Genomic DNA, 19125 nt, shown 5'->3' on the forward strand with positions numbered 1-19125 from the left:
CCTAAACACACGCACTATCTAAACTCTTTTTGGCTTAGGGTGATTTCTCCCCCTAAATTTTTGTTTTTATGGAGTAAGTTTCAAAAACACAAATTTGTTTACAAACAGACTCCCCTTTTAAATCTGACAATAGTTTTTCACGGTTAAAGTTTGGAATAATAAAAAAAACAATCACAGAAGTAAATAGTTCGTTACCCATGTTAACCGACTATTCACCTCAGTTGCTTTACAGGAATAACCATCGTCGAACACATCAACAGTCCTTCTTGGTCATCCTGCATTCACTCAACAACTCAGTTAGACTTAACAACCCAAACCTGACCGGTTTTGGGTTGACCATGTAAATCCACATAAGATGCTTCTATCCAATATCCATCACACCTTACTGGTGTCTTGGATGTTTTACCCGTTGTTGAACAAGATCGATAATTTCCACTAGGTCTTTGATTGCGAGAGTTCCAATAAACTCTCGGATTTTCTGACCTTTGAAAATTATTATCTTGATACCTTCTTCTCCCATTATTGCACCATGAATTTTGAAAAAATTTTGGATGTTGTTGAGCATTCGAGTTACTAAAACCCCTATGTTCGTTTCTTTGTTGAAAATTTCGATTACCAGCAGTTTGGTATCGATTTTGATATCCAAAATTTCTGTTTTGACTTTGAAACCGATTTGATTTACCATTATAATGACTAAATTGTGGAGAATTACTTCTTGGTCTATCAAATCGTTTCGAAGTTGAGGGTTTTGATTGAGATTCAGGTTTCTTTGTTTGACAACTAGTTTTTACACTGTTGCTTGACCCAACCTGATTCCCATCCTTAACCTTATCAACTTTTTGTTTACCTTTCTTCAAAGGACAACAACTCGCCACATGCCCTTTGTTGTGACATTTAAAACAGGATCTCTTCTTATAACTTTTCTTTTTGTTTGATCCCTTTTTAAATGTTTTAACCTTTTTGTCTTCAGTATCCTCATCCACTTTATGAGGTGTACTGTTAGACCCAACAGATTCTTTCAAAGAAACTGGACTATTTGGCAAGTCCACAGCTATCGGATTCACTACTACTTGTGCAGTGGTTACAAAATCAGCTAGCTCATCTTCAGTTGGTAAAAATGAGTAATCTTGATTTCCAAAGGATGAGGCTTTAGTATACCCCACCCCTGTTTTATCATTACTCCTTTTTAAACCATTTTGAATATGAGTCCTGACTAACGAAGAATTTCCAAAATTGTGTAACTTCCCCTGAAGTTCTACAATTTTGGCTTGTGCATCAGCCAATTCCTTGCACTTTTCAGAAAATTCATTAGTCTTATCCTTCACAGTTTCACGAGCCAAATCAATGATCTGTAACAGTTCATTGACTTTGCTTGTTAAACTGCTGATTTCCTGTTCATTTGATTTGAGTTTATTTAAACAATTTGACTCTCGTTTAATCAAAAGAACATTGGACTCTTTCAACTTTTCTAACTCAGCTAACTGAATTTTGTTTTGCTCCGATAGTCTGTTAACTTTACCCTGTAGTTCAGTGCAATTATGACATGTATGACTTACAGATTCTGAAGATGCCTTCACCTCTGCTGTAAGTCCATTCACATCAATCAAGCCCTTTGAAACTTCTGTCTCCTTCTTCTCTTCTTTCACAGCTTCTGCTTCTTCATCTAAAGCATGACTTCCTACACTCTGTCTTGATGAACTCTGATAACATTTTTCTAAAGCTTCCCACAGCTCATAAGAAGTCCCACAGTGCTTGATAGTATGTTTAATTCCCTCAGGCAAGGACATCTTGATCACTGCTAAAGCTTTCTTCTCAGCATTTACCATGAGTTTCTCAGATTCATCCATCATCTCATAAGAAATCACTTTAACTCTTCCGTCAACTCGTCGTGTGGCAGCAATGTACCCATCGATCATACAATTCCACATTCTCGTATCTTCACTTTTCATAAACAACTCAAACTTTTCTTTCCAGTCAGCATAATCTTTCACATTTACAAGCTTTGGCCAGTTCTTAACAGTCTCCCTGACCTTATCCATTTTAGCCATCACGCAGCGTAAAGTTTAAATGGACTTTGGTAACCTGTGTCAAAATCCAAATCTAACTTCTCTACTGGTCCTTGTCGAGCTTTTACCGTAAGCGAACAGATAAAACCGTACAGAAAATTTTCGCTGACTCAATCCCTTTGCAACACACACGAACCAGCTTCTGAACCGCACCTCAAACACCTATCAAATCTTTACCACAAACCAAACAAAATCCCTTTTTTTATTTTATAAAAAGAATATAAATATATGTTTTTTTTACGTAAAATTTATTAGTATTATTATTATTATTATTATTATTATTATTATTATTATTATTATTATTATTATTATTATTATTATAATATCTAATGATAATGTAATGATTATTTAAATTATAAATATTATATTAATAGAGTATACTAAACGTCAATATCAAATTAACGTAAGTCTTGTCGTCTTCTTCGTTCAATAACAGCCCACAAAACCTAATTTCAAAATAAACTGCCGCCAAGTCCTTTCTTGATGTTGCAGGTGTTATAGTTAGGCTGGAGATGAATGACGGGATGTGTCGCCGGAAATGAATGACGGTGACGACGGTGATGACGAAAGGTTGAAGAGGTGACAACGAACGACGGTGGTGATCAGAGAACCCAAACTGTGAGATGCAGGTTGAATGGTGGTGATGAAGGTCGGTGCTATTATGAAGATGACAGAGATGATTGATTGCGACTCCAAAACTCAAAACCGAAAACTCGGAACCGTGATAACTCGAGACCTTTTGTGATGGTTGCGACTCGTAGTGAAGATGATGAACAGTGGAGAAGGTTGTGAGTCAAAACGAGATTGCGAGACGGAACGTGTAATGATGTTGCAGAAGGCTGATGACTCAAGACGTTGGAGATGATGAGTCGAGACCGAGATGAAGATGACTCGTAATAGTGAAGGTAGCGACTCGAGACAATGATGAATAGATGACTCGAGACCTCTGTAATTGATGACTCGAGACCTTATAGGATGTGGTTGATTGCGACTTGTGATGAAAAGGCCGTGAACTCGAGACCTTGTGACTGACTCGAGACCTCTGAAATGTTGATAGTCTGTATCGAGAAATTGAAACAGTTGACTTTGACCACTCGTACAAAAACCACAAACAGAATTTCCAATATTTTTGGAAATTGCAATCTTTTTAAAACAAAGAGAATATTTCTTTCAAAATTCAAAACACGTTCAATATCTTTAACAGTTTCAAAATGAATTGAAAAACCAAACTATATTGATTTTTGATATAAATTTGATGAACACTAACAAGAAGATGAAGAACACGATGACTTTATGATGAACACCCAAAGAACAGTAACTCGAAAAACACTAAAAACACACCAGATTTTCAAAAGATTTTCAATAATCAACAACAAAAACTCGTAACCAGCAAAAAATTCTTGGATCTGTATATCAATCTCGAACCGACAACTAAGAGCAAAAGCTCTGATACCAATTGTAGGTCCCTATCCCGTGGATCGTAACGAGATTGATAATCAATCAAGGGTGCGGAATCCCCTTGATCAATCGAACAAACAGAAACAAGAATAAAGATGACGAACACGAAACAATCACTTTCAATTCGGTCTTCTATTGATTATCCAACACAAGTTTACAATCAATTAAAGACCTTCACAAGAAACCTCTCAGCCACTCTCTGTAGATTTCTCTCTAACTCTCTCTCTAACTCTCTCTCTTCCTCTAAGTGTCTACTAACTGGCTAACCTCAACCCTAATGCATAATGTTGTTTATATACTACAACCATGTTTGCATACTGATCTTTGGTCTGGGCTTGGCCAATCTCCTAGCCCATTACACTAATTAACTCCCTAACCAATATGCTAAGCCCATTACAAAATATCCAAAGACTAAATAATCAAACTATTAAGCTGTTGTCACAGAACATGCACTAACAGATAAGCATCCTAATTACCTGTCACATACGTTAAAATAAAAGTCAATACACATAGTGTAAAGGCGAGTATACAAGCTTGATAATAGCATATAGAGTTCGAAATAGTTTACGCATAACCGACACGTACATAGAGGAAAACAAAGCATGTTAATCATCGACACGGATCTATCGATATCAATGACTGCGGGTTGACTGCCCGAGGCACTTCGTAATACATGATCACCACTGTAATCCATGCAAATAATTGTCCTTAACAACCCCCGCATGAGCGGGTGCTGAGTCCAAACTATAGTACTATCATCGTTAAGGCAGGTAGACAGCATTCCATGTGTAAACATGTCACACCCCAACTGATGGCGGAATCATCGGGGCGCGGCACTGAGTGAAACAGATTGTCCAGAAGTTCCATAACAATTATCATTACTATTCAATTTAAATAACGTGTCCCATACCATGCCTTAAATAGTAAACAAATTATTACAGACCGATTCTAGGCAATTAATTTTGTTCCGACAACTCAGAATTTAAATACAGCAATTGTTTATCTGCTTCTAGAGACCCATAATTTGACCACTATAGACAACTATTTGTTGGGCTCTAGAGCTTTATTCTAGCCTCGCTTTCCTAGCAGATAAGCATCTTAAACACCTGTCACATACGTTAAAATAAAGCCAATACATGAAATGTAAATGTGAGCATACAAGTTTGATAATAGCATATAGAGTTCGAAATAGTTTACGCATAACCAGCACACACAGAGGAAAATGATGCATGTTAATTATCGACACGGATCTATCGATACCAATGACTGCGGGTTGACTGCCCGAGGCAGTTCGTAATACATGACCACCACTGTAATCCATGCAAATAATTGTCCTTAACAACCCCCGCATGAGCGGGTGCTGAGTCCAAACTATAGTACTATCGTCGTTAAGGCAGGTAGACAACATTCCATGTGTAAACATAACAAACAAGCATTCATTAAGTCACGTATAACATGCGGTAACGGTTAGCGTTTAAAAAGTATTGCGTAGTGTGTTCGATGTGATTTCGTATATGTAACGTATGTAACCCCCAAAAGTGCATAAAGCAAAAAGGGATCAAGTATACTCATAGCGGTTGATGGATTAAAGGGAGCGCTTGAGAGTAAGGATAGGCTGAACAGTTCGATAGTATAATGATAAGCAACGCGTAAAACGGAAACAAGTGACGATGGGTCGGACAGCTGGTCGATCGGACGGTAGTCCGATCGGACGGCTGACCGTTCGGTTGACAGTCCGTTCGGACAGTTGTCCGGTCGGACGGGAGTCCGATCGGATGGCTGTTCGAGTGGATTGTTTCTTCCTTTGGGTAGGATGTGTTTGTGTATGATGGTTTGACTTTTGAAGTTTTCGTTGTAGCATTTGAAAACCTTGAAGTATCTTTACCTTTCACGTCGGTCGATCTGACGGTTGTTCGATCGGCCGGCAACCCGATCGGTCAGGTACTTCAACAAAAACAAGTTCTCAGCAGGGTGTCACCTGGTCGGACGGCTGTTCGATCGGGTGGCACTCCTTGTGCGTCGAACATGTGAAAATCGATTAAGTGTTGAAGTCAAGTATCTCATGATCCGAAGAGTAATCAAATCGGACGGTAGTCCGATCGAATAACAGTTCGTTCAATACTCAATCTTCAAATAGGTTGGTCACGTGTGGGACCATGTGCTAGCCGATCGGCTGGCCAGTCGTTCGGCTGACTGTCCGATCGGCTAGCTGTCCGTTCGGACAGCAGTCCGATCGGTTAGCACCGTGACCTGGTCGGCCTGTTCGTCTAACACTTGGTTGTTTCGATTGTTTGTCGTTTTATCGAGGTATTTTTTACGAGTCAAACCACAGAACCTCGTCTTTACTTGGTTCTCCTGATCGGACAGGAATCACCCAAATCCCTAGTTGATGAACGGTTCGAGACGGTGTTTAACGTTTAACCCGAAATCGGTGAACCTCGTGGATAGATTCCGTATCTTAAGTCACACAACCACCAAAATGGTTAGTAAGTCGGCACAAGCTCCGTTTCTATCGGTTTGGAGGTATTGAGTGTAAAAGAGTTGAAAGAAAGTTGGAAAACCATCTTTCAATCCCTTTTTACTGTGAATATGTTTAGATCCGTGAAGGATCTTTGTTGGTTTATGTGGAAATCGGTTAGATCCAAGTTATTCTTGGTGGATTGAGGCCAAAAACATGAAGTTCTTCAAGAACCCATGATGACATCATCCTAGAACACTTGAATCTTGATGATTTCACGGTTAAAAGTTAAGATTTGAAAGATAGAAAGGTGTAGGAGTGCGTGTAGATCAAGAAAGTACAAGATTTAGGACGAAATCTTACCGGGATTGAGAGAAATCTGAGAAAAAGCGAGCTGAGCGTGCTGGTCGGACAGAGGTTTCCAAAAGTAGAATGTTTGACAATGATAGGGGTATTTATAGGATGCCAAAAGAGGTAAAGGCTGGCCGATCGGTTGGTCAGCACGATCGGACAACCTGTCCAATCGGACAGCAGTCCGATCGGCTGGCTGTTCGATCGGCAAGTAGCCTGATCGATCAGCGGCCTGATTCGAGCGTTCGGTGCGATGATTTTTGATATTTCGATTTTGATGGCGAGCGATGCGAATGCGATAGAGTTTGCTAATCGAATTACTTTTAATCCCAACCACTCATATCTCGCACTATCTCTTCTCCACTAATTATCATATATCAACATACAATCATCCTTATTTCGTATTCGTTTTGCGATTGCGATTCGATTGCGATTGAGTTCGATTGCGATTCGATTGATTACCACACATAACATAAATAAACATGCACAAGTAACACATAAGGCACACACACACGTATAATAAACACCACACTTGCGATATTCGAGTTTGCAAGCGCGATGATGATTAGATTAGTTCGATTAGCGTTTAATTGAGTTTATCGCATTGTTACTTCCTATCATTCACAGTCATTAAGCGATTCGCATTGAGAAATATACTTCGATTACTTCGATTATACTTAATTACTCCACATAATACAACTAACATAAGCATAAAAATAGACTAATTACTGTCAAAGAAGTCAAAACAGTATTTGAGCAAGGAGAGACAGATATTAGCAATCTTTTCTCCCTTTGACTTCTATCTTGACTTTGACTTTGACTTCTGAAACACGGGGTGTTACAGCCTCCCCTTGTTTAGGGAATTTCGTCCCGAAATTAGGTTGAAGCCGTATCAAACAACTGTGGGTACTTCGCCTTCATGTCACTTTCGAGTTCCCAAGTGAACTTTGCGCCTCGTTTGCCTTCCCATCGGACTTTCACAATAGAAATGCGCGAGCGCCTGAGTTGCTTGGTTTGGCGGTCCATGATTTCGACAGACTTTTCCACAAAGTGCAGTGTTTCGTTTATTTGAAGGTCATCGGGCGGTACAATTAAATCATGCTCAGCCAGGCACTTTCGGAGGTTTGACACGTGGAAAGTCGGGTGGACGTTACTAAGTTCCTCCGGTAGTTCGAGTCTGAAGGCGACTTTTCCGATCCTTTCCAGAATCTTAAAAGGTCCAACATATCGAGGCGCTAGTTTCCCTTTCTTGCCGAATATGACCACACCCTTCCAAGATGATACCTTTAGGAGTACGTAGTCACCAACGTCAAATTCAAGGGGCTTGCGTCGTCTATCGGCATAACTTTTCTGTCTACTTCGAGCTTTCAACAAGTTGTCTTGAATTTGGAGGACTTTGTCAGTTGTTTCTTGCAATAGCTCAGGACCGGTTAATTGCGAGTGACCGATCTCATGCCACACAATAGGCGACCGACATCTTCTTCCATATAAAGCCTCGAATGGTGCCATTTGGATGCTGGTATGATAACTGTTGTTGTACAAGAATTCGACTAACGACAGATATTTATCCCAATTACCACCGAAGTCTATGACACACGAACGGAGCATGTCTTCAAGACTACGAATCGTTCTCTCAGTCTGGCCATCGGTTTGAGGATGGAATGCGGTACTTAGGTTAAGCGTAGTACCAAGAGCAGCTTGAAACGTTTCCCACAATCGCGAGGTAAACCGAGCATCATGGTCAGAGATGATGTCACGAGGCGTTGCATGATTACAAATGATCTCGTCGATGTAGATTCGGGCTAATCGTTCCACCTTGTTGTCTTATCGTATGGGCAGAAAGTGGGCTGATTTGGTTAAACGATCAACAACAACCCAAATGCTGTCGTGACCTGATGACGTGTGCAGAAGTTTTGTTATGAAGTCCATAGCTATACTCACCCATTTCCATATAGGGATTGGGGGTTGCTCGAGTAATCCAGAGGGCCTTTGATATTCAGCCTTGACCCTTGCACAAGTCAGGCACTTCCCAACGTAGAGTGCGATATCCCTTTTCATTCCCGGCCACCAGTACTTGTAACGAAGATCCTGGTACATTTTATCGGCACCTGGGTGGATAGAATATCGGGATTTGTGGGCTTCGTCCATTAAGATCTTTCGCAGTTCGGTCCGCTTAGGGATCCAAATTCGGTCCAGAAAATAGAAGATTCCATTCGATTTGCTTACAAGCTGAGCTCCGTCGTGATAGATTCTTTCCCTCTTCAAGGTGCGTTCATTAAAACATGCATGCTGAGCTTCGGGGATGAGAGTTTCGAGATCGTATTGGGCTTGGGTATTACGAATGCTGAGCAAATAACTCCGTCTGCTGAGCACGTCGGCAACGACATTTGTTTGCCTGGGTGATAACGAATCTCACAGTCGTAATCGTTGAGAAGTTCTACCCATCGGCATTGACGCATATTAAGTTCTTTCTGATCAAAGATATGTTGCAGGCTCCTATGATCGGTGAAGATCGTACACTTGGTACCATACAGGTAGTGTCGCCAAATCTTTAACGCAAAAACAACTGCGCCTAGCTCGAGATCATGGGTTGTATAGTTCTTCTCGTGGATTTTGAGTTGACGAGACGCGTACGCTATAACCTTGTCTCGTTGCATAAGAACACAACCAAGACCAAGGTTGGAAGCATCACAGTAGACAATGAAACCGTCGTTTCCATCGGGCAATGTGAGAATAGGAGCATTGCAAAGCATATGCTTAAGGGTTCGGAAAGCAGACTCTTTTTCAGTTCCCCAAACAAAAGGCTTGTCTTTATGCGTAAGGGCGGTAAGCGGCACAACGGTCTTTGAAAAACCTTCGATAAATCGCCGGTAACAGCCCGCTAGTCCGAGAAAAGAACGAACTTCAGATGGGTTCTTTGGCGTAATCCAACTCTTGACTGCTTCAATCTTCACGGAATCGACATGGATACCCTGACTATTAACTATGTGACCCAGAAACTGAACCTTCTCCAACCAGAATTCACACTTGGAGAACTTGGCATAGAGTTGATTCCCCTGTAGTAGTTCGAGAACCAAACGTAGATGTTGCGCGTGTTCGGCTTTCGATTTGGAATAGACCAAGACATCGTCGATGAACACGATGACGAAACAGTCAAGATACGGTTTACACACGCGATTCATCAGATCCATGAAGACCGCGGGTACGTTGGTTAAACCAAAAGGCATAACAATGAACTCGTAGTGGCTGTAGCGAGTGCGAAAAGCGGTTTTGGGTATATCCTCCTCTTGAATACGTAGTTGGTGATAGCCTGAACGGAGATCGATCTTTGAGAAACACGTAGCACCTTGCAGTTGATCAAACAAATCGTCGATGCGAGGTAGAGGATAGCGGTTCTTAATGGTTAGCTTATTCAATTCCCGGTAGTCAATGCACATCCTAAACGACCCATCCTTCTTTTTAACGAAGAGGACTGGCGTGCCCCAAGGAGAGGTACTCGGGCGAATAAAGCCTTTCTCAAGTAATTCCTGGAGTTGGTTCGAGAGTTCACGCATTTCGGACGGCGCGAGTCGGTAAGGAGCTTTGGCAACAGGGTTGGCTCCAGGAATGAGGTCGATACGGAAGTCGATATCATGACTTGGCGGTAGTCCAGGAAGATCATCAGGGAACACCTGAGGAAATTCACGGACCACTGGGACGTCTTTGACTTCTGTCTTCCTTTTCTTTTCCTTCTCCGCTACTACAATGTTGGCCAAGAAAGCTCTGTATTCCTTGCGAAGATACTTGCTAGCTTGAACACACGACATGAGTTTAAGACCTTTCGAAGCAGTTTCGCCATAAACACACAGTAAATCACCATTCGTGAGCGAAAATCGGATCATCTTGTCGAAGCACACAACTTCAGCATGGTTTTCACGAAGAAAGTCCATGCCTACTATGACGTCGAAACTTCCGAGTTGCATTGGAATAAGGTCGATTGGGAAGATGTGATTGTTGAGCTCAAGGGTACAATCACGGAGAACAGAATTGACGGCGATGGTTCTTCCAGTAGCGACTTAGACATCGAATGACGTGGGCAGATAAGAGCGTTTACAACTAAGGAGCTTTTCAAATTCGAACGACACAAAGCAGTTATCGGCTCCAGTATCAAACAAACACGATACATAAATACCATTCACAAGAAACGTACCATTGACCACATTGTTGTCGGTCTGAGCCTGACGCACGTTGATGTTGAAAGTTCTGGCGCGTGCGGCTTGTTGCTGCTGCTGAGGTTGCTGCTGCTGCTGAGGCTGCTGCTGGTGGTGTTGCTGGGGCTCCTGCTTCACGACCCTGTTGAGGCACACGTTCGCAAAGTGGTTGGGGTCACCACATGTGAAGCAAACTCGGGCGTTGACCGCAGGTGCCTGAGTTGCTTGATGGCCTTGCGGAGCCGGGAGCAGGGCTTGATGAGCAGTGGCTTGAGCTGGGGTGTTACGAGGACCAGTACGGCAGTTGGCAGTAAAGTGGTCGTACATGTTGCACTGAGCGCAGAAACGACAGGCAAGACCCACCGGATGGTGATAAGAGCATGTTGGGCAAACTGGGTGGGGACCTGTGTATGCACGCTTTGCTGGTGGTGCATAAGTTGTTGGAGCTGGACGGTGATGGGGCTGCTGCTGGGCCGGTACGGCCTGGAGAGGAGCAGCAGTGGTAGTGACTGCGCAGTTCTTGTTGCTGGAGCTGCTGTTGTTGTTCTTCTTCCTTCGGCGTGAGGACTTTGATGACTGAGATGCGGTGGCGGTGGAGTCAGCGGTTGGTGCGGCGGTAGCTTGATGCAGGTGCTTTGAGGGTTTATCCCAGACACCGTCCTTAACCCGTTTGTCGTTGATTTCAGCGGCCAGTAGATAAGTTTCCTCGATCGTCTTAGTCTTAGCCGCTTGTACGAAATCTGCAACACAGTCAGGCAGGGCTCGGATATACTTCTTGATTGCCATGTCAGAAGTCTTCACCTGATCAGGGTAGATGATACTAAACTGCTTAAATCGAGCGGTTAAAGCAGCGTTTTCACCATCCTTCTGCTTTATGTGCCAGAATTCATCTTCCAACTTCTGGTGTTCATGAGGAGGACAAAATTCTTCCAGAATGACCTCCTTGAGTTCGTCCCACGATAGACCGTATGTTGCATCGTTTCCTCGCTTGTTTCTCTTGACCGTCCACCAGTCTAGTGCGCGGGACTGGAAGACGCCAGTAGCGTTGAGAGTACGAAGATCGTCGGGGCAACCGCTCTGTCGTAAAGTAACCTCAATGGAATCAAACCATTGGAACAACGCTGTAGGGCCTTCCTCGCCAGTGAATTCTTTTGGCCCACAAGCTTTAAACTGCTTGAAACTGAAGGCGGTCTTAGGAGCAGCTTTAGGAGCTTCGGTTCTCGACTCCTCAGATGATTTGCTGACGTTTTCGTAGACATCACTGACAGCTTTTGCTACTTGTTTGGCAATAATCGCAGCAAGATGTCTGTCTCTCTTTTCTTGGCGAGAAAGTGGTGAATGTCGATGTCCCTACGATGGTCCAGTTGACATTGTCTGCATTAGACATCGTCATAGGTCTCAGACACGTCACACTCGAATCTCACCTCACACGTCTACCACTTACTAAAGCTCAGGAACACAATAACATGTCACAGATTCACACAATCACAGAAACACATAAACACATAAGCACATAAGCACGTAGAGCACAGATACACAGAAGCACAGATACACATATGCATTTAGTCATAGAGGTAGTCAGAATACAGAAACCTATCATTCAAAGTCCGCGATTGTTTGATTGCGATGTGTATAAGTTAAGCGTATAGTACAGCGAGCATCATAGTGTACGACGCTTCCTCATGGCAGTAACGATTTGTTAACGTTTTGGGATAGAGAAGCAACGCGAGTTGTGTGTGTCGATCGAAGTGTGAGCAAAAATTGAAAAAAACTCTCAAAATTTAAACACATAACAATTAAACACATATAATCACACAAAATCAACGAGTCATCAGAGTCAGTAGTTGCGGCTCAGAATTGAAACATGTAAAAATCGAGAGATAGATTGTCTGCGGCTACTAGACATTGACTACCCAAAGCGATTCGACTATTCTCAAGGATCTGTCGTACACATTTTGACCGTCAGGATTGGGCCTCTGCCTCGATTCTTGGCCATCCGGCGCACATCCCTCTTGCCATATTGTGAGTTCAGGTCGTTGGAGTCCGTCGAGACTTTGGTGAGAGTTTTGGTAAAACCCATGGACAAGCCGTCAAGGTTAGGGTTTCACCCCTGGCTTGCCAACTTCCCCTTGATTTTAATATAATGGAGGAGATTATTCATTAAAATATGGATTTCACTCCTGGTTTGGTATAATTCTCCCCGTTAAACAAGCGTTCGTTATTTGAAAAAAAAAAGAATTTGATTCGCTTGCTTGTATGAAAGGTGAAACTGTTCCACGATTGATTGAAAGATCTTTCCACCTCAAACTTGAAATGAAGAGAGTTGGTGCGTCAAAAATAATGAAGAGATCATTGATAAGTTGATAAAACAGCATTGATCAAACAATTTAGTCGAGAGTTTGCGGTTTTCACACCTAGTCTTGGCTAAATCGCTTTCTTATTATTGAAAATTTGAGTGTGGTGATAGTGTAGCGTAGGCGAGAATGGCGAAAATTTGCAATAGGCTCATACAAAATCCCTGATGGATATGCACGAGTCGGTCTATTGGGTCCTAACTATAGTCTAGGTCTCTAAGACATCGGCCCGAACTAGGTCGAGTCTTGCCTAATTCCCTATAGTTATGGCTCTGATACCAATCTGTCACACCCCAACCGATGGCGTAATCATCGGGGCGCGATACTGAGCGAAACAGATTGTCCAAAAGTTCCATAACAATTATCATTACTATTCAATTTAAATAACATGTCCCATACCATGCCTTAAACAGTAAACAAATTATTACAGACCGATTCTAGGCAATTAATTCTATTCCGACAACTCAGAATTTAAATACAGTAATTGTTTATCTGCTTCTAGAGACCCATAATTTGACCACTACAGACAACTATTTGTTGGGCTCTAGAGCTTTATTCTAGCCTCGCTTTCCTAGCAGATAAGCATCTTAAACACCTGTCACATACGTTAAAATAAAGTCAATACATGAAATGTAAATGTGAGCATACAAGTTTGATAATAGCATATAGAGTTCGAAATAGTTTACGCATAACCATCACGTACACAGAGGAAAACGATGCATGTTAATTATCGACACGGATCTATCTATACCAATGACTGCGGGTTGACTGCCCGAGGCAGATCGTAATACATGACCACCACTGTAATCCATGCAAATAATTGTCCTTAACAACCCCCGCATGAGTGGGTGCTGAGTCCAAACTATAGTACTATCGTCATTAAGGCAGGTAGACAGCATTCCATGTGTAAACATAACAAACAAGCATTCATTAAGTCATGTATAACATGCGGTAACGGTTAGCGTTTAAAAAGTATTGCGTAGTGTGTTCGATGTGATTTCGTATATGTAACGTATGTAACCCCCAAAAGTGCATAAAGCAAAAAGGGATCGAGTATACTCACAGTGGTTGATGGATTGAAGGGAGCGCTTGAGAGTAAGGTTAGCCTGAACAGTTCGATAGTATAATGATAAGCAACGCGTAAAACGGAAACAAGTGTCGATGGGTCGGACAGCTGGTCGATCGGACGGTAGTCCGATCGGACGGCTGACCGTTCGGTTGACAGTCCGTTCGGACAGTTTTTCGGTCGGACGGGAGTCCGATCGGATGGCTGTTCGAGTGGATTGTTTCTTCCTTTGGGTAGGATGTGTTTGTGTATGATGTTGGTGCATGTTTGTGACAACAGCTTAGATTTGGTCTTTGGATATCTTGTAATTAGTTAAATGATAAACAGTTAGCGGGTTTAGCTTTGTAATAGTTAGTTGTTTTGTTTGGGCTAACTAAACCCAAAGGATTGGGTGATGGGGGGCGAACTGGGCCTGTCCAATTCGCAGCCCAGGAGTGTAAACCTAGCCCACTTGTAAACCTTGTGTTATATAAACAAGGTTAGACATTAGGGTTTAGGTTAATCAGCCAAAAAACAGTTATTAGAGAGCAAAATTCGTGAGAACATTAGGGTTTGGACGAATTTGAGAGAGTGTTAGGGTTTTGGATTGATTGTAATTCCTTGTGATTGATAATCAATAGAAAACCCGGTTTGATTGAATTGTTGTTTCTGTTTCCTACACGTTTTCTGCTACAATCTGATCTAGAGGATTCCGCACTCTAGGTTAGATAGACGATTCTGTGACGATCCATAACATCAAGGGGACCTACAATTGGTATCAGAGCATTAGGCTCTTAATTGCTCGGTTCAGAATTGTTTGCTGCAGAAACAGGAAGTAAAAATTTCGAAATTTTTGAAACCTGATAATTAGGGTTTTAAAAATTTTCGAAATTTTGGTGTGTTTGATTTTGATTTTTGATTTTTGTTGGCTGTTTTGATATTCTGGTTTGCTTGATTGCTGTTTTGCAGGTTTTAGGGTTTGCAGGACTGTTTTTGGTTGATTGTTTGAAGGATTTTGGTTGGAAACACTTGAAGATTCGAAGATTGTTCTTCGTGTTCTTCGCGTTCTTCGTTCTGTTTCTTGTTGATTTTCGAAAATCTCTGATAATTTGCTTGGTTTGATTTTGCAGAAAGGTGTTAGGAAAATCAGAAAATCATCAAAAATTCGAACAGATTGACTTTCCATAGCTACTGGGCGAATTTAGCTGTTTCTGGCGATTTTGACTGATCTGCGAACTTAAACCAGCAAACTTACCGGCGAACTTAAATCCAAAGGCGACTTTGGTGATCGTATAACTTTCCACAGCGAAGTTATTACGATTCTCGGCGAATTTACTGGTCGTCGTACAAGCGAAATTGACCAGCGAATTTGGCGAAATTTGAAGCGAAATTGTGCGAACTGACCTGACACAGCGAACTACACCAGCAAACTTGACTTGTCAGCGAAGTTGACCTGCACATTAAAACTAGCGAAATTAAACATTGAACCAGCGAATTTAACTAAAACCAGCGAATTTAGGAGAGAATTTAAGTGGTGGAATTTCAGTTGGCAAGCGTCGGAAATTTTTCGGTGTTTTGCAAATAGAAATTGATCCGTAACTCGTTAGACAGAACCGTTTGCACCGTTGAACTCGTGTGATTTTTAGGACAAAAAAAAAAGTCTGGAAAATCCCGATTTCGGTCTTTGACATTATATATCATTGGATTCGTCTTTTCGAGACGATTCTAACGGTGTAATTTGGTAACCACTGTTTTCGGACGACTTTTGTACGGTTTTCTCAGTCTGTTAACGTTAAAATGTCAAACATGTCTACTTTGAACGAGTTGTTGAAGATGGAGCATGAGGTTGGTACTACCAACAAACCACCTAAGATGATGAAGGTGGAAAACTATCTGACATGGAAGGATCGTTTTCAGTCCTTCATTGAATATCAGGATACGCGCATGTGGATATGCATCGAAGATGGTTACGTGAATCCAACACACGACTTTGAGGGCAGACCACGTCGAACAGAATATGTGAACATGCAAGATAATGATAAAAAGATGTATGAGGCTGAAAAGAGAGCCTTGGCTGCAATCAAAATGTCGTTGCCTGATAGCATCAAACATACCTTCAAAAAGTACACTAACTCAAAGGATATGTGGGATGCTTTGGAGAAAAGATACGCTGGTAATGCTGATGTCAAGAAGAACAAGATTGATCTACTGAAGAAGCAGTTTGCTGTTTTCAAGTACATGAAGCATGAGTCACTTGAAGACGTCATCACGCGTTACTACCATCTGATGTCAGAAATGGACAACTATGAGATCGATTGCTATTCTGACGTAGAGAAAAATGACAAGCTGCTAGATGCTTTGCCTACTAAGTGGGATATCTACACTTTAATGATCAAGGGTGAAGCAGATTATGAAACAAAAGAGCTTGAAGAGGTTGTAGGAAAGTTGAGAGCTTATGAGCTCAGCATGAAGAAGAAAGATACTGGATATGATCAGGTTCAAGATCCGGCAGTGTACAATGGGCTTACATCTTCTTCATCTCACAACGCTTCTAGCGACTCTGCTACTGCGTTTTTATCATGTGAGAATGAGCAGGTTATGGTGAATCAGGATGGTGATGTGTGTTTTGTTGCTGCTTCAGGAGGATCATCAGGAGTTAAGAAATCGTCAGCTTCTAAGCAGAGTACTACTGCCAAGTCAATGCCAATGAGTGTGAAGTCTGCTGAAGAGCATCTGGCTCTGCTTGCTTCGTTTGTTGCCTCCTATGAAAACTATATTCAGGGAAAGATTTCTGATCCTGCTACTTTAGATGAAGACTATGATCAGATTGACCCTGATGATCTTGAAGAGATGGATTTGCAATGGCAAATGGCCATGATTTCTAGGCGTGTGAAAAGGTTCATGAACAGAACAGGAAGAAAGTTTGTGGGAAGGAGCGTTGGTTTCGACAAGACCAAAGTGAGGTGCTTTAATTGTCAAAGTTATGGGCACTTTGCTAGGGAATGTCAGAAACAAAAGCAAGATAATTCGAGCCAGAGTTCAAACAACAGAAATGCATCAAACAACTCTAGCTCAAAGGCGTTGATCTCTACTGCAAGAGAGGGTTCATATGATTGGAGCATTCACTTAGAAAATGATGGGGATGTCTCTCAAGCATTCATGGCAGAGATTACTCCAATCGATGATGGTGAAGCTAAAGTAGATGATGCAGAAGTGAAAGTGGATGCTGAGGTGAAGGTAGAGAATAGAGCTGAAGAAAAGAAGGTTGATCAGACAACAGGTGCTGAAGATGAAAAACAAAAGTCTGAATATGAAAGAGAAGCTGAGGAAAAGGATGCTAAGTATAAACAATTGGAAGCTCAGCTTGCTGCTCTAATGGCCAACCTTGACAAACAAACAGGAGAGGTAAAATCTAATTCTGTGTGTTTAAAATGTCGTGAACTGCAGGGTGAGGTTGACAGGTTGTCTGCACAAAACAAAAGTTTGGTAAGCGAAATGTCTAACATTAAAGAATCAAACTTTTTTGCTAAAAGAAATGAAACGTCATACTTGAAGAAAATAAAAGGTTATGAAAGTGAAATTGAAGCCGTAACCTGCAAATTAAATGAAAAACTTCAAGTCATAGACCTAGCTCATGACATGATGGCTGAAAAAACAAAAGAGATTTCTGATAAAAACAAAGAGTTGTCAGATGCTCAACTCAGAATTGTTGAACTTGAAAAGAAATTGGGTCAATTCAGGGATTCTACTTTTGTTATGAAACATATGATGGGTGGGTTAAAGAAGAGTAATGACAAGACTAGTGTGGGATTCCAAGGCTATAATGAAGTCCCACCTCCTCTTAGTCATGATTATTCATTCCTACCTGATGAAGATGAGCTAACAAAGTTTATGTCAACAGCACCAAGCAGTTCCACAGCAAGTCGAGGTGATGAGTCTGAGAGAGGTGATGCTAAGAAGGATAATAACAGCAAACCAGCTTTGAAAAAGAACACTTCACAACCTAAGAATAAAAATTCGACTTTTGCTAAAAGGATAAATTTTGTTCAAGGAAGTGACATGAAAAATGAGACAGCTGTTATTGAAAATGAATCGAATGTAGAGTTTGCAAAAAATAAAAACAACAAAAATTCTGAAATTAAGCAAACTGAACCAGATTCTTCTAAAGCATCATCATCAAAGCCTGAATCTAGTTCAAAGGCTTCAAATAAGAAGTCTTCGAAAAGGATGTCGTGCTTCAAATGTCATACCAAAGGACATGTAGCTAGCTGCTGTCCTAGCAAAACGAATGAAGCACAGGTGAATGAGAGGAAGAGAGAGAAGTCACCAGAGAAAAATGGTGATAAGCAGGAGAGAGAGTCCAACTCTCCTAAGAAATCTGCTCCTAAGCAACCAGAGCCAGTTGCTGTTGGTGAGGATAAGGCTGAAAAAGGAACTCCACAAGTTCCTCGTTTTCAAAGAATTCAACCTAGATTTCAGCCTAGATCTCCACCAGGCAGATTTGAGAGACCTAGAAGCAGTTCACCAAGAATGAACAATCAAAATACAAATAATTTCAGAAGTCAAGGTCAATATCAAAATCGATACCAAAATAATGGTAGTCGAAATTTTTATAACAATGGCTTTAGAAATTATAACTATAATGCTTCTTGGAATCAAAATCCAAATTTTAAAAGGTCAAATAGTCCAAACACACATAGGAACCCTCAGGACCAAAGACCTAGTGGAAGTCAAAATCAATTTCCAACAGGTCTAAGATCCAAGACTCCAGTTAGGAGTAATGGATATTGGATGGACGTTCCGGTGGTTGGTGAATTTGGACGACCCAAGACCATTAAGGCTTGGGTCCCCCAATCTAACTAATTTCTTGGTTGGTGTGTGCAGGAGCTGCTAAGGAGGATTATCAACTTGTGGTATGTTGATAGTGGCTGCTCCAGGCACATGACGGGGGATGCGAGATTGTTGACTGAATTTGAAGATTATGATGGAGGACATGTGAATTTTGCGGGTGCGAAAGGTGGTAGAATTACTGGACAAGGAAAGGTGACCAATGGGAAGATCACACTGGACAAAGTGAACTATGTTGAGCAGCTTAAACACAATCTTATGAGCGTGTCACAAGTGTGCGACAAAGGTCACTCGGTCCATTTTACCAAGAATGAAGCTTTAGTGTTGAAACCAGGTTTGAAGATACCGGACGATT

The sequence above is a fragment of the Helianthus annuus genome, chromosome 13 (genome assembly GCF_002127325.2).
Source record: "Helianthus annuus cultivar XRQ/B chromosome 13, HanXRQr2.0-SUNRISE, whole genome shotgun sequence".
Taxonomy (NCBI): Eukaryota; Viridiplantae; Streptophyta; class Magnoliopsida; order Asterales; family Asteraceae; genus Helianthus; species Helianthus annuus.